Source organism: Colobus angolensis, unplaced genomic scaffold (assembly GCF_000951035.1).
Source record: "Colobus angolensis palliatus isolate OR3802 unplaced genomic scaffold, Cang.pa_1.0 Scaffold751, whole genome shotgun sequence".
Lineage (NCBI taxonomy): Eukaryota > Metazoa > Chordata > Mammalia > Primates > Cercopithecidae > Colobus > Colobus angolensis.
Window position 1 is genome coordinate 168914 of NW_012121277.1, and position 16840 is coordinate 185753.

General features: G+C 40.3%; 1 long non-coding RNA gene across 1 annotated transcript in view; it reads right to left on the minus strand.

Moving 5' to 3' along the window:
- The window catches only part of LOC105501841, a 42107-nt gene that overhangs the window by 6550 nt on the left and 18717 nt on the right, over positions 1 to 16840 (minus strand). The gene's annotated exons all lie outside the window — the stretch shown is intronic.

Below are 16840 nucleotides of genomic sequence, written 5' to 3' on the forward strand. Positions count from 1 at the left end.
ATCCCTGATGAACATCGAGGCAAAAGAAGACCTTTTACTTTTCTATAATTTGTTGCTACTATAGTTTGGATGCACCTCCAAACCTCAGGTTGAAATTTAATCCCCAGTGTTGGAAGTGGAGCCTAATGGGAGGTGTTTGGGTCACGGGGGCTGATACCTCATGAATAGATTAGTGTCCTCCCTGAGATGAGGGAAAGTGAGTTCTTGCTCTCTTAGTTCCCACAAAAGCTGGTTGTTAAAAAGAGCCTGGAACCTCCCCACACCTTGTTTTCTCTCTTGCCATGCAATCTTTGTACTTGCTGGCTCCCTTTTGCCTTCTGCCATGAGTAGAAGCTCCCTGAAGCCCTCATCAGAAGCAAATGCTAGCTCCATGCTTCTTGTATAACCTGAACAACTATGAGCCAAGTAAAACTATTTTCTTTAAAAATTACCCAACCTTAGATATTCCTTTATAGCAATACAAAATAGACTAAGACAGAAGGGTAGTGAAATCTCCAACTATAATCGTGGATTTGTCTAAGCTCTATCAGTGCTTGCATCATGTATTTTTGAACCTCATTATATAAGATTTTTATGTATTTTTAATGAATTAACCTGGTTAACATTATGAAAAGATCCTCACTGGTCTGAAATCTACTTTGCATGTATTGATATAGCCAGTTTAGCTTTCCTGTGTCCATTGTTAGCATGGTTAACAGGTTTCTTTCAATGCTTTTAAAGATATTTTTTCTGATGTCTTAAAATTTGCATCATTTCCAACAAGAAATCTGCTGTCTTTCTTATAATTGTTCCTCTTTAGGTAATGTGTCTTCCACCACCTGCCTAACCTACCCCACTCCCTGTCCCCTTGTACTGGCTTCTTTCAAGATTTATCTTAAAGATAACATTTTATCTTTATCACTGATTTTAAGCAATTGTGTTATGATGTCCCTTGGTGTAGTTTTTCACAATTTTTATGCTTGGGATTTGTTGAGAGCCTTAGATATGTGGGTTCATAATTTTTATCCAATTTGAAAAATATTCAGCCATTATTTCTTAAAATATTTTTTCTGTCCTCCCTCCTCCTTTGATGACTCTGATTATGTCTATGAGGCTGATTTCAATGGTCTCACAGCTCACTAACACTATGTTGGTATTTTTTATTTTTCCTCTCTTTGTTTAATTTTCAAGTTTCTAATGCTATATCTTCAAATCCAGTAATCTTTTCTCTGCAAGTTCCTTTTTCACCATTTACCCCTTAAACACTGATGTTTTATTAGGGATCATTTTTATGCCACCTTTTCTTCTCGCTCTGCACACTCATACACTTCTAGGGCTTCAGTTACCATTTTTATTTTGATCACTGCCAAAACTACATCTTTAGACCAGACCATTCAGTATTCTAGTATTTCTGACTGCCTATTTGACATCTTCCCCTGCTTAACCCTGCACTTTAGCTTGTACAGAAACTATTATCTCCTCCTGTAGGTTTTATCACAGTAAATAGCAACACAAAACAACTGGTTACCCAAACATGAAACATGGGTCTCATTCAAGACCCTTTTTGAAGGCTTATATATTGTTTTAGGCATTTATGTATACCTAGGTTTCTAGCACAATGATAGCATATTAAAATGCTTAGTAAATGTTTATTGATGTGTAAAGTTATTTTTCCATGGGTTTAAAATTTGTAAGAGTCATGATAGGATTTGAATCTAGATTTTTATGAATTTAAATCCTTGTTTCATCCACTACATGATATTATCTTCAAGGTAAATAGTTCAATTCCTTAAATCTTTATTTCTTGAAACTTCTCTATTCTTGTACAGTCTTTCCATGTGTATTTTAAAGTATGAGACTTTTAAGTCTGGAAATCTATAGAAAGTATGGAAGTTTGTATTTTCTAAAGATAGCTATAACAATGTCATATTCCATATGCTGTTTTGCAATGCCACTACCCTATCAAGAAGTAGAGTCTATTTTTCTACCTTTTTGAGTGTGAATGGGACCCGTGACTGCTTTTGCCAATACAATACAATAGAAGTGATGCTGTTACAGTACTTGGAATAGCTCTTAACTGCTCTGGTAATTTTCACTGATTTCTTGAAAGCCAGCCAACATGTGATTTCCCTAAGATCACCAATGCTATGAAAAGCTCAAGTCATATGGAGTGGGCCTGGAAGATGAGATGTGATATTGAGGTGGGGCACAAGGTTCCAGACCTCGAGGTGACCGACATGTAGGTGCAGAAGCTATCTTGAAAGTGGAGTGTGCAGTCCCAGCTCTCCAGCCAGCTCCACATGAATGAGAAACAAACCACTAGGCAAGGCCGTCTCAAATTCCTAATCCATGAAATAATGAATAACACAAATTTGTTGCTTAAGGCCACTAAATTTCGCATAGTTTGTTACACAAGAACAGACAAGCAAAATGGAAGAGAAGGAAATATGACTAACATGCCTATAATCATGGAAGGTTTAGACCAAAATCTTTTTCTCCTAAGCCCCAAAATACCAAGAAAAGGAAGTCAACCTAGAGGGTAAGAAGATTGAATAAGGATGTATAAGAGGCTTCCTTAATACCCTCATCAGGAAATAAATACATAGAGCTTGAGACACCTACACTTTTAAAATGGAGAAGAAAAAATATATATGACTTCCAAACAGGCAAAAAATAAAATAAAATAAAATAGGATTGCTTTTCAATAGTACAGATGGCAAAGAGCAAGAAGAAGATGCAGCTATTTTGGAGGGCAGAAAGAGTATTCCCCAAAGTCATGACTAGCTTGAATAATGGGTTAAACATAAAAGAATTTAGCAGTCATTAGTGAAAAGTGATGCAATTGAGTTCAACCTGCATATGTATACGAATAATTAAAATGACCAGTGAGAAAATAATTTAGGTGCCAGTAACTGCTTAGAGATAATAACTTCTTAAACCACATTATTAGAAGTGGAAAATTCCAAATGAAGAAGGCTGATCAGCTTTTTTTACTCAGAAAAAAACCTGGAAGATTGTCCTCAGTTATGTGAGCAATTGGGAGAATTCGAGGACACAAAGCCATACCACGTGGAGAAACTGTTGACTTTTTAGGTCTGTGTCAACCAGGAAAGTCTTTGAAACTATATATTTAGATGCATTCTTGAAATTCTGAACATCTCACGCAATTCCTTAATACCGAGTCCCAGCCTAGATCCACTGTAATGGTGTTCTTCAAATCTAACTGCATAATACTCTAAAGGGGTCTGGAAAGGCAGAGCCCAGAGGGAGAATTGCTTCTGGGCTTTCTCATTGCAAGATTCGATTAAGGCAGGCTTTCCCGTAAGACTTCTGAGGTAGACTGGGGTGGGTCTTGTTTGGATGCCCCTGTTATCTCACAAACAGGAAGGATTTCCAATTTCCCACTTAGAAAGAACCAACAGGCCTGGGGTCAAGGTCAGTTGGACATGACTTCACCAGAGTTTTGCCCCTGTGTGCTTGCTTTGTGATGTATGACTCATCATAATTAAATTTTGAGCTAGATTAACTATAATTCCTGCACTTATTAGGCGATCAGTGTTTAAAGCCCTTGTAAAAGAGGATGAGCTGTTCATTCTGATAATGCAATTAACTACCCAACAGAGCTAATATTTTATTTTAGGGAAGAGTAATTTTTGATTAATGATGCATTTTATTTCCCAAATCCCTGCAGCAGTGGGTCACATCTTCGGTGAGAAAGCCAAAGAAAAAGGGTAAAATTAGAAAACCTGGAGTGTTTGGAGGCAGATTAGTGTGGATTCTACAGAGCTGGCTGCTCCCTTGGAGCCCACTCCCAATTCCTGAACTTCTGCTCTCTTGGGCACACATGTACCTCAGGATTGTCCACAGTAGAATACACCTCAAGAGTATTTTTGGGGAGCATAAATCTCCCTTGTCCCAATTTCTTCTTACAGAAGCAGGATATAACATCAGCATTTCTGAAGTTCTTTGGCTATGGGATGCTATTTAATTCCATTATTCCCAGAGCAAGATCTATGTGAAGAGAGGACTGGTTGGGAGGGATCCAGAAATGCTTCCTGGAAGAAGTGATATTTGAAAAGAGTGCTGATTAATGGCTTGTGTGAGAATTGAGGTGCATTATTTGGGGTCAAAGACATCAGTTAGAAGGTTATTTTAGGAATCCAGTTGAGGTATCAGCAGGGAGATAAAGAGAAGCAGACATATTCAGCCAATATTAAAGAAGTAGAAATTTCAAGACTTGTTGGTTGATTGGATATTTAGGGGACAGTGAGTGGAGAGTGTCAAGAAAAAGGTCTAGGTGCCTAATTTGCATGATGAAGCATATGATAGTAGATTAGGTGGAAAAGCATGTTTGTGTGGGAAGTTTATTTCTTCTGGAATGGTGGAAGAGATTTTGAGTTGGAGTTAACTGTGGTACATCAAAGTAGAGATGTACAATGGTGCAACTGGATTTCTGGAACATGGACTCAGAAAAGAGAAGATACAGATTTAGAGGTTATTGGTGAAGTGGTTGCAACCAGGAGTGTGGACCATATTGCTCAGGAATGGCATCTTCAAATTAGACTATGAGAAGAGGACCAGGAACTAAACTAAAAAAGACTAAGTCCAAAGGAGTAAGACAAGGAGGAGCCAGGAAGGAGACTGAGCAGAAACAGGTATCAGTGGCTTTAACTTTGGGGAACTGAGGACCATTGAAGCAAAGGGCAGGAAAAATACCTTGAACAAAATGAATCTGCATCCTCAACAAGTGGAATTCATGGGATATAGGCTGAGGATGACACCACATGTTTAAAGTTTAGCACAGGTAAAGGCATAGAAGGTGAACTGGGGAAGGTGCCAAGGCCAAAATTTCAGTGAACAAAATTGAGCATTTTCAAGTATGGAGATTTCTCAAAGAACTAAAAATAAAACTACCATTTGATTCAGCAATCCTACTACTGGGTTTATCCTGAAATGAAAATAAATCATTATTTTTTTAAATTCCTGCACTCACATGTTTATCACAGCACTAGTTACAATAGCAAAGTCACAGAATCAACCTATATGTCCATCAACGGATGACTGGATAAAGAAAATGTGGTGTATGTATACACCATCGAATACTACTCAGCCATAAAAAGAATGAAGTCGTGTTTTTTTCCACGAAGATGAATGGAACTGGGGGCTATTATCTTAAGTGAAATAGCTCAGTACCGGAAAGATAAATACCACATGTTCTCACTTAGGAGTGAAAGCCAAACAATGGATACACATGAACATACAGAGGGAAATAACAGACATTGGAGACTCCAAAAGATGGGAGACGGCTAAGGATTGAAAAATTACATATTGACTACAATGTTCATTCTTTGGGGGGGATGGGTACACTAAAAGCCCAGACTTCACCACTAGGCAATATATGCATGTAAGAAATCTGGACTTGTACCCCCTAAATATATAAAAATAATTTTTAAAAATTGAGCACATTTTCTCTGAAAGCAACTTGCCACTATTTGCTAACCTGCCAAAAAGACTTAGCGTGGCTTTCCCTCTTTTGGAACCAATGTAGGCATCACTATTTTTTCCCTTGGCCTCTGGATCCGAGAGAGCAGTGTCCATCCTTTGTGCCTTCCTCAAATCCTTCCTGCACAGCCACTGCTGCTGGCCTCTGAGAAGGATGGAAACTGATGCTGGGCCCACAGTATTCCAAACTTACCATGATCTGGCCCAAACATATATTCCCATCTTATCTTTTTCTTTTTTGTATCCAATCCCAGCTCCATCAAAATAGAATTATTCACTATTCCCATCTAATCCGTCTGGTTTCTTACCACTGTGCCTACATCATGCTGTTCTCTTCCTGGCAGTCCCTACACCCACCCAGTTCCTATTTCTTCAAATTCTACTCGTCCTTCCTTGGTCGGTTTCATACACCATGAAGTCATCCCACATCCCCCAAACAGCAAACAGATCTGAATCTTTTCTCTAGGCTACCAGCGCATTTTACTCTTTCATGGCACGAATGCTACTTTGCTATGTATTTGGAATTAGCCAAGTCTGTTTTAAATTCCTCCCTCTAGACCAAGATGAATTCCTTGAGGCTCTGGACCATATCCTGCCTCTCTTTACATCTTATCCATCAGCAGTAAGTACAGTGCCTGGTACATATGAAATATTTAATAAATGCTTATATAATGAATAAGTGAATGCACAAATGAAGGAAGAAATGATTCGTGGAAGAGCCCAGTGCTAATCTCAGAGAGAGAACTTTCTCTTATCTGGCTTCCAGATTCCAAATGGAGTCTTATTACAAGTCTTGGATCTTGTCTTATTCCAGTAAGAAAAAGGTTTTGTAACCATGTCATGTTGAATCTCTCAATAGTCATGTGCATAGTTACTCATTTTCTGTATTTTCCTTTCTGCATATCCAACTGTAAGCGAATGCTATGGTATAGGAGAAAGAGCCTGACTTGGGTATGGGATGAAGTTGGGTTTGAATTCTGACACTGTCTTTTACTTACTCTCTGTGATTCTATAACAGGTCACTTGCCCTCTCTGTGTTCTGTAAACAGAAGTGTCCATCTCTGACCTGCCTCCCTTCCAGTACTGCTGTGAGGCCCCAGAAAGATACGGAATATACAGCTTCTTTGCAAAGCATAGACTCTGGGCATAGGTGAGGAATTATCATTAATGAGGTAATTAATCTGGCTTGAAATAAGGAAATGTAGATCCTGTCCTGGTTGGACCAGGCTGCATTTCTAGTCACTATGCTGGCTCTTGCAGAGCTCTGGGATATGGCTTTGGGTTATGTAGATGACACTTGTTAATGACAGAACAGTCTATGGGGGAAAAATCTCAGATATGCTGGGGAATCCAAGGTAGCTAGATTGGCTAGTGACAAGCAGAGAACAGACTCTGCCTGGAATTGGTAATGAGGTCGCCGAAATGGAAGAGAAAATTGAGCCAAAGTGTAAATGTTCAAGCAGTTAAGGGAAGGGGTGTGTGTGTGTGTGTGTGTGTGTGAGTGTATGCATGCACCCATATGTATGATGGGGAGCAGGGGTCTTTAAGAGCAATGAGTCTTTTCATTTGCATAATAGCTCGACAATTTGCAAAGCATTATCATAGCCACCATCTCTAAGGTCAGAGAACAGTATCTCCTTTTCCAAGATAACCTCAACTAGACCACCATCTCAGTCTTGACCTTTCCTTCCCTTCCTTTCTCTTCTCTTCCCTTTTCCTTCCCTTTCTTTTCTTTCTCTTCCCTTTCCTTCCATTTCTTTTCTTTCCCTTTCTTTTCCTTTCCTTTCCTTTCTCTCAGTCAATATTTCCATCCAACCTTAGTTCCCTGAGGACGGTTGTAGCAACTGAGTCTCAGAGAGTGAGAGGAGCAGAGATGGAACTTGAATTTTAGGCTTATGCCCTATTTTTATTTGGTATTTACCTTTTTATTATGTATAAAAACAACAAAGCCCATTGTAAAATGTTTGAGGGGAGAGGAAAACCCAGACACGTATGAAGAAGAAAACTTCATTCATCCATAACGATCAATATTGGATCCATATTTCCTTCCAGCTGTTTTTCTATGCAATTTGACATGTTTGAGATTCTAATAAATGTAAATTTATAAATTCCAGTATACTTTCCACTGCATCATGATCTGTGCAGTTTCCTTTTCTACACTAGGCATTGCCTCTTCCAAACCACTGTTGCCTTTAAAGCCCCACTTGTCAAATAAGGTGTGTAGTAATGCCCCTTTGGCCTCTTGCAGCTGAAGTGAGAATCCTTTGAGATTCTAAGGGTAAGGGTATTTTGGAAATCTCAGCATGTGATTTGTGGAGGGGGTCTCAAGTGCAGGGTTTGGGGTTGAATAGCAATAGGCTACTCTGGCTCCTTCTCAAGTAAGCCCCCCTGTCCACTCACTGGAGATGAATGTTTCCAGAAGCCTCCCTGCTAAGCACTCCTTTGAGCAGTCTGGATATGTCTTCACCCTCTCGTCCTTTCCCCCTTTGTCATTTCTCTCCTGTCTCCACTTTGACCTCAGGTGACCCTTAAGCAATAACCTGCAATGGTGAGTGGGATTTGATATTAAATATCACTTGAGAGCACAAGCAGGACATCTTGTACTTTTCCAAACTCACAGTTTAAAAAACACATAATAACATTTATTCTCTCATATTCGTTTTTGTCCTTATTGGGTTAATTCTTGTTCTGCAAATATTTGTGTTACAAACTGACTATTCTTAATGTATCTGTAGATGATAGAAACTGAAAAGAAGAGGTCCCAATAGTAAGAGTTAGCATATGCATGGAATATTAATTTATTGATTAATTGATTTTAATCTATTATTGTCTTATACTTCCCGTAGTGGCAGAGTTCTTCGTTGAGGGAGGTGGAGAGGTGTGATGGTCACTGGTGGCTTAGTCTCCTGGGAACTTAGCTCACTGGGATGCCAGATTAATGCATCCTTGATGTGGGTTTCTTGCATTGGAGTGAATAAGGTTCTGATGATTAGGTGACCTGAGGAGGGAAGGGAAAAGAGTGTTTCTGTCTCCCAACTAGTCATGTCTTTGATCAATAAAACTGTGGTTATGTAGCCACTCATATTCATTTTACACATCAAATATTAATCCCATAGCACACAGCAGTATTTGTCAATGTGTGGTCTATAAATTATCCATATCAGAGGCACTTTAGTCGAGGCCTGGGGATCTGCATTTGAAAAGCATCCCAGATGATGCAGATGCACACCAAAATCTGATCCCCAATGCTCCAGTCTCTCAAGTACTCTGTGAGAAAAAAGGATGCCATGGTTAAGGAAGTTTTGGACACGTTGCCTACTATATCCACCTCTTAAGAGGTTCATAATGCACATTAGCATATTAAAAGCTCTGAAAAATCTTTCAGTAACAGAACACTCTTATGTCCACTAACATAAGATTAATTAAATTATGATACAGATACAATAAACTCCTATGCTGTATTTTTTTTTTTTAATGAGGTTGCCCTCAAAGAACTAAGAGGCAGCTTGGTGTAGATGTTAAGAGCATAGGTTCTGGAACCAGACAGACCTGAACTCAAATCCAACCTCTGACATTAAATAACTGTAATCTTAGGAAAGTCCTCTGAACTGTTTTCTTTTCTCTACAGTGGGAATAATAATAATATTCTTCATCTCATGGAAGTTATTGTGAGTTTTAACTGAATGAAAATATGAAGTATTTATAGAATTGTATTTGGTACGTGGAAAATGTACAGTAATTATTAGCTCTTATGATCACTGACATGGGAAAATGCTCATGATACATTGTTAAATCAAAAGCAAGGCCAAGAACAATATATATAGCATGCTTTCATTTGTGTTAATAAACTGTATATCATAAATAATTTCATAGATAAATGTGGAAGGATACTCAGTACTCTGTTAACAGTAATTACCTTTGGCCTTAGGTACTGGGAGGGAGGAACGCTGTCAATTTTCACTTTACGCACTTTGGTAAGTTTTTTTTTTTTTTTTTTGTATTTTTCTCCCCAGCTTTATTAAGATGTAATTGACAAATAGAAATTGTACATATTTACAATGTACAATGTGACATTTCGATATATGTATACATTGTGAAATGATTGAATCAAGCTATTTAACATATCCATTACCTCACATACTTAGTGTGTGTGTAGTGAGAATATTTAAGATATACTCTCTTAGCAATTTTCAAGTATACATTATTATTAACTGTAGTCACTATGCTGTACAATAGATCTCCAGGATTTCTTCTTCCTAACTGAAATTTTATATCCTTTGACCAACATCTCTTCATTTCCCCTCCACCTTTTGTTTTTATTTATTTTTTTAAAAATAATACATCTGGGAGATAAAAGGAATTTTGCCCAGAACTGAACCCAGTATGGCCTGGATAATGGAAAATAATCAAGTGTTAGCATGGTTCTCTCTTGTTTCCAGAGAAGCAAATTCAGCTACATTTATCTTTTATTGTTTAAATTTTTTTTATTTTTGCCAGCCTCACCATTCTTCTGACTCATCCAGCTGTGTGCCTACTGATCTCCTCTGCCTTCTCTATGCTGACGGCTGCTCTGTATATAAACCTGTCTTTGTACATGTGAATTTTGAATTCCTAATGCTGGACATTGCATTTCACAGAGGTCAGCCCATGCTCCAGCCTACTGAGATTGCTTTGGATCCTGAGTCTCCCATCCAATCTGTTAGCTAGATCCTCTAGTTTCCCAGCATCCTCACTCTCAGAGAGCATGCCATCTGTCTGAGCTGTTGGATAAGAATGGTGACTTGACTGACACTGATGTAAAGATCTGTGACCTGTCACTAGAGACCCTGATCCACATATCAGCAGCCACCTGCTACCTCTGGAGTCTCACCTGCAGTCTGTATTTCTTCACTTTATCTATAAAGGGCTCATGAGAGTCTAAGTCAAAAGCCTTGTTAAAATCCAGATGCATCCTGTCTACAACATTCTCCTGATCTACAAGCCTTGTAACCTTATCAGAAGAGTAAATTAAGTTAGTTCTGCCGTGACTTGTTTTCCTAAAGGCCCTACTTAGTGTTATTACTAAAAAAGATTTGATTTGAGCCCAATAGTGGTTTCAATTTAGACATATTTACCGTATTTCCCTACCTGCTCAGTGTCCCTCCCTGTCCCCCCAAGGCCTGCCTGGTGGCTGGAGTTAATTGGATGCATAAATTCATGCAAAAGGACTAGTGGAAAACAAGGGCTTATGTGTACTGTTTGCAATGTAGTAGCAAGAAAGAATTGCTCAAAAAGTAGAAATGTTGACATATATGTGTGAATTTTGGATTCCTAGTCCTTGACATTGCATCATGATAGATGGATGGCCTATTTTGGCTAGAGAAGGATTTTGATGCTCTTTACAATACAACAGGAAGGTTGTTTATCATTCTACCTGTGACCTGGGCTTAGTAATGGAGGTCTATATTAGTTTCCTAGGGCTGCTGTAACAAATTACCACAAATTTTGTGGCTTAACACAATAGAAATTTATTATCTCAAAGTCCGGAGGCCAGAAGTCCGATATGTTTCCTGAGCCAAGATCAAGGTGCTGGCAGGGCTGAGCTCCCTTTGGAGGCTCTAGGGGAGATGCATCTTTTGCCCCTTCCCACTTCTGGTGGTTGCTGGCATTCTTTGGCTGGAGGCCACGCCACTCCAATCCCTGCCTCCATGGTCACGTTGCCTTCTCTTCTTCTTCTGTCTGCAATCTCTCTCTCGGACACACTTATAAGGGCACTTGTGATTGCATTTAGTTCCCAGCTGGCTAGTCCAAGGTAATCTCTCTATATCAAGATTCTTAATTTAATCACATCTGCAAAGTCTCATAGAAGATAGTATTCGCACATTCTGGGGAATAGAACATGGATTTTATGGGAGGGGGAGCATTATTCAGCCTATCACAAAGACTAATAACAAATTACTAATGCCTTCCCCTGCCATGCTCTCCTCAGCCCCTTGGTTTATCTAAGTATGAAGGAGACAACTGGAATAAAGAAGAGCAAAATTTTGCAGAAGATGTCACTAGACTTTCTTTCCTCTTCTGGCTCCTGGTGGTATATCCAGTTGCAGATCTGTTCATGTACCTGTCCAGGTTCTGACCATACACACTCTGCTGGGAAATAGTGCAGTATAATCCACTCCTGAAATTCATCTTTGCCAGTTTTCACTCATTTGGGTGGCTTTCGACCTCCACAGCATAATTGCTGACGCAGGTTGAAACTTTAACGGGGGGAAAGATTGATTGGCTCACCAATAACATTTGTCTCTTGGGCTGGCAGTGAGCACAGAGGAACCATTTATGCAATCTAATTATTACGTCAATTGGGGGATGGAGTAATGTTTCCCAGATGCCATTTGGCACCTGGAAAGCTGCAAATCAGCACTATCATATAAGAAACATTAATATAGACCATTGATTGGATTCATTGATCCCATCCCCTCCCCCATCCGCCTTTAGCTTCTTATTTTGGTTTGGAGTGAAATGCAAAAGCTTTGCTTTGCTTCTCTTAGCTGCCATGTTCAGACAGGGGATCGGATTGATTAGATGTATTTTACAATTAAATGTACTTAAGGAATGATGTGCATTTCTGAATCATTGTCCCTTTTCCTGACCTTGAATCATTCAAAATATCTGTGGCCAGTAGGACTGAGATCCAGGCTCCAAAGGAAGCCAAAACAGACAGGAAGGAAGAGCAAGGGGCAAAGTGCTGTTGCAATTACTGCATCCTGAGCCTACATAAAATGTGCTCAGAATTTTTCACTAGGCTTTTCAGGTTCATTGTTGCAACAGTTTCTTGGTGTTAGATCATTGTAAGCCCCCAATAGGGCTTAGTTTTTTATTTTTAATGATTCTTTTTATTAGTAACTAAGTAATCTGTTGGGATTAACCTCAACAGAGTGCAGGGCCCTAGAGCCCAAGGAAAGAGGATATTAGGATATTGGAGAGGTTTATTATACCTCTTTAATCTTCATTTCCCTTCCACAAATGTAGGCAGACCCCTGCAAAATCTTTAAGTGACAAAGTCTTTCATTACACAATTGGGAACAAAGCTTAAAATATAGCTGATCCAGGGAGAAGAAACATAGCTACTTAAATTTATACTAATGAGTAAATGTCTGCTACTACAGACTCCTAGAGGGTCTATTAGATTTGGAAAGGGCTTCACAGCCCCAAGCCTAAGCTTGTTATTTTAAGGAGGGGAGGATTGAGAATTTACTTGCCCAAGGTCTTACATAAATTTTGAAGTACATTTTTTCTTTCTTTTTCTGAAAGAGAGTTTTAATACGGGAGCACCTTAAGGGGCATTGTAAACAGACATTTGTGATCAGTTTTACCAAAGGCCAGTTCTGGGGGATTCCAAAGCCAACTATAACCTCAGGTCAATTTTTAAAGGTAGTCAATCACCAGTGCTTAAAACACACGCTTCCCCTTGGCTCTGCCCTGGTGGGATTCACCAAAAGTTCATGTGTTTTATTCCTTTTTGTTATCTTAGCATCCAGTTGAGTGTCTGCCTCATAAAAGGCATTCAGTGAGTGTTTGATGTAAGACTGAATGTTTCCAGGAACAGGGAAGGCTTTTCACTGTATCCTCCATACTCTCTCATTCTGCTTCCTGTGTACACATTGCTTAAATAACTGTTCAGGTTAGAGATTTTGCCCTTGGGTGGGACTAATAATTGTGTCAATGGTCAGAGACCAAAGTGAAGAAGGCTATCCAGCTCACCCAGGATTGAACCCACAACCCTAGCTTTCCTTAAAGCATATGAGGAGATAGTCAGACTATAGTCTGAGATGTTAGAAGCAAATATTATGGAATCCATGTATCTCTGAAGGCCGGAGTCACCAAGTCTATATCTCTGACCATTGCGGGCATCCTAAGTCAGGGAATCCAGCCTGCAAGTGGGAGCCGGCACATCTTCTCCAATAAGCTTTTCTTACTTTCTTGGGAGGAAACCCTCCCTGGTTGTGGTTGGGGCTACAGAGAAAGAGTAAAGAGGGAATCATAGGATTGTGGACAAGTTACTCAGCTGCTCATGGCTTGTGGGAAGGAAGGAAGAGTTTGATCTGTCAAGACCTGCCCTTAGCTTTAATCCCACAGTGCCCATGCCCACCAATTCTACTTGTTTATTCTCTCCCTTTGCTGGTTCACCTGCACTCACCTGCAAGGACTGGGCCCAGGCATGGCCCCTGGCCCCAAGCATGCCTACCTCTGAGCTGCCTTGATTAAGTCCCACTGCTCATGCCTTCTGTGTTCATGGCAAAAGTTTTCAGTCAGGGATGATAATGAGGAGACAAGGCAGCCCTTGGGGCAGGGTTACCCATCAGCCCTAGACAAAAACAAGATCCAGCAACAAAGCCCATTCCTGTTGGCTGATGGCTCGGCATTGGCTGAGAGTCCAGAGAGCCTTCAGTTGGTCTGAACCAATGAAAAGCAGCCAAAGATACACTCTCTCTGGCCATTAAAGAGATATTTCCACCTACGATTGGCCCCAGGGTACTTCACCTCAGGGTTCTCCTATTGGCCTGGAATAGTATGCTGGCAGCTAGGGCACCCTGTGGTGAGCAGGCACCTACGTAGGCATGCAGTAAAGCACAGCCTGCTGCTGGGCACTCAGGGGACAGGCAGATAGAGGAGGAGGTATCAAGATCCTCTCTCTGCTTAACTGGTGACATCTTGGGGTCCACCCACTTCTCCTTTTTGTGCCTCTCCCCTCGGGCTGGGCCTGCTCGCTCTCCTGGTCCCATTCCCCAAAGGACTTCGATTCCCAGGTATGGTGGTGACTGGCAACACAGGGTAAGATGTAGCCTTTTCTTAGGGTTATTTGCATTGTTGTAGGGGATCCTGAAATCTGAAAAGTGGTGGTGGTCCAAATACATTGTAGGTTCATAGAATTTTGGTGCCAAAAGGGAACTTTGAAATAGTTCCCATTTTACAGATGAGGAAGAAAACTGAGATGGACTCCAAGAAGTAATAGAATTTGGTCAAAATCATATAGCTAGTTAGTGGCAAGTCTCCTGACCATAGGCAAGGGCATTTCTGATGCATCACAAATGAATCTTAAACTGTGGTATTTCATGAACATTTCTGCTGTTCTTCAAACCACTGGTTTTCTGTTCTTAGGAAAGTACTAGTTCCACGGGGGAGATCTTCAGATCACAAATTAATGGCTTAATTAACATTTACAACAAGTTTTTGGCTGTGTCTTCAGTGTATGAAGAAGGGGGCTTGTGACACAGGCTTGCTCTCTGTTTACCCTCTTTTTGTGATTACCAACCCACAGTAGTGAATTGACTGTGACTAGGGCTCTGGAGTCATGTAATCAGCTATCTAGCTAGGAAGCTGTACAACTGGTGACTCTGGCCACTAGCACCGTGATGTTTGAGCCATCACTGTTCAAGATGCAGCAAAGAAGCAAGTCAGTTACTAAGTGGAAAAAGGTCTGAGTCTAAGCTACTGCCATATCAATACCAGTGCTTCATTTTTCATGCATTTAGCCCTCCAAATTCCCTTTAGGTTAGAGACCTGGGTTTATTTGTTCATATATTAGGTGGGACCCTGAACAGTCCTGAAATCCTGGCCCTGGGTAGCTCTGTATCATCAACAACAATGATAAGCATAAAGGGTTTGGGATTCCTCAATCCAGCTTTCCCCCATTGTGTCTGTTTTCTTCATGCTTCTACCTTTCTCATTCTCCTTTTTCATATCCTTTAAAGGCCAATTTAAGTCCTGCCTTCTCCAGGAGCCTCCACTTATAATGCTACCCACATCAATCTTTCCCTCTTTTGGATTCTTACTGTCTTTCCAGCCTATCCCTCAAAGTGACATTTCATTATATTCCATTTGTATTTATCACTGTTGGTTCCATGTATATCAGCCTCATCTTCTCAACAAGAGTATAAGTTCCATAAAGGCAGGCTACACATTTTATCCTTGCTAAGTGTGCCCCACAATATCTGGTGGATGTTCAAATTAGACTAGAATGATAGCTTTTTTTTTTTTTTTTGTGGTGACATGGGAAATGCTCACAATATACTTAAGTGTCTAACTCAAAATACAAAAGTCTATGATCACAATTTTATAAAGACATGGAAAATAAAAGCAAGCAAGCAGAAAGGTAATACACTCAAATGTGTAAGAGGTGGGTGGGATGATAAGTGAGTCTAAACATTTATATATTTACCTAACTTTTCAAAGTTTCAACAAGGAGCGTGTATTACTCTTATGGGAAAAAAAGACAAAGATTATTTAAAAGAGAATCATAGATTTATGAACTCTGGAAAGCAGAGCAGAAAAAGACGGAAGAGCTCATGTAAGTCCTGTCTTACTGTTTTAAGATTGAAAAGCCTGGGGCAGAGCTATGGGAGATGCCTACCTGGTGACTCAGTTTCCATATTCCAGGAGCAAGCAACCCAGTTTTCTGGAGCTCTAAGGCTGAGCCTCCTAACCTCTCCTCAAATCCACCTTCCCCTGAGCTTCTCCTCTAGGCATCGGTCCTGGAAGTGGCTGCGTGGTTTTCTCCTGATGAGGTCTCCCATGATTCTTTGGTGTCTCCTGGGTGGGGGAGCCTGAAGCTTTGGCTTTGACTCATGCTCGAGTCCCTTGCTAGCCTCTCCTGGAACTCACTGCTTTGCCTCTGAAGCATCCCAGGACAATAAGCTATAGTATCCACACTCCCAGGTGGCTGGAAGTAAAAAACACCTAACTGTACCCTTTCCTAGAAATATATACTTACTGCACTCTGAGTACTTGCTGGGAAGGGTGATCTTGAACTAATTCCACTCAATACCTTTGCAAAGCCTTGCTGAGAACGATACTATTTAACGAGGGCCACCTGAAATTGGTGCTTGAAGCCCATCCATTCCTTTCCAACTGGACCCAACAGACTAGCCCCAGGTACTTGCCATACCCGTAACTTTCCCTTCTAGTTAGGCCTACCCCACTCATAGCCAGGAAAAGGGGCTGGATGGATGTTTTATGCAGAAGAGTGGCCCAGGGATGGCCACTTGACCCCAGGCAGGCCATCCATGTTCTGGTAGCAGACCTATGTGGTAGATTTTTCTACTAGTGTTCCTCTTGCCAGCGGTGGAATCTGATGTGCCCACAATTGGTTAAAGTGATGAAGACTCTCGTTAAATGCACATTTGTCACTTGGGATGATAAACACATGTAATTCATTGTGTCTTTCTATGCTTCCATCCTTCCATCCATCCACCAAACATGCATTGGGCTCCTATTTCTTATTTTCACTTCCCAAACCACAAAGCTCTGAAAACCAAAAACTTTCTCATAAGTTTGACGTTAAAACTCATTTTAACTTATATTATGATAGTCTTTCTTTATC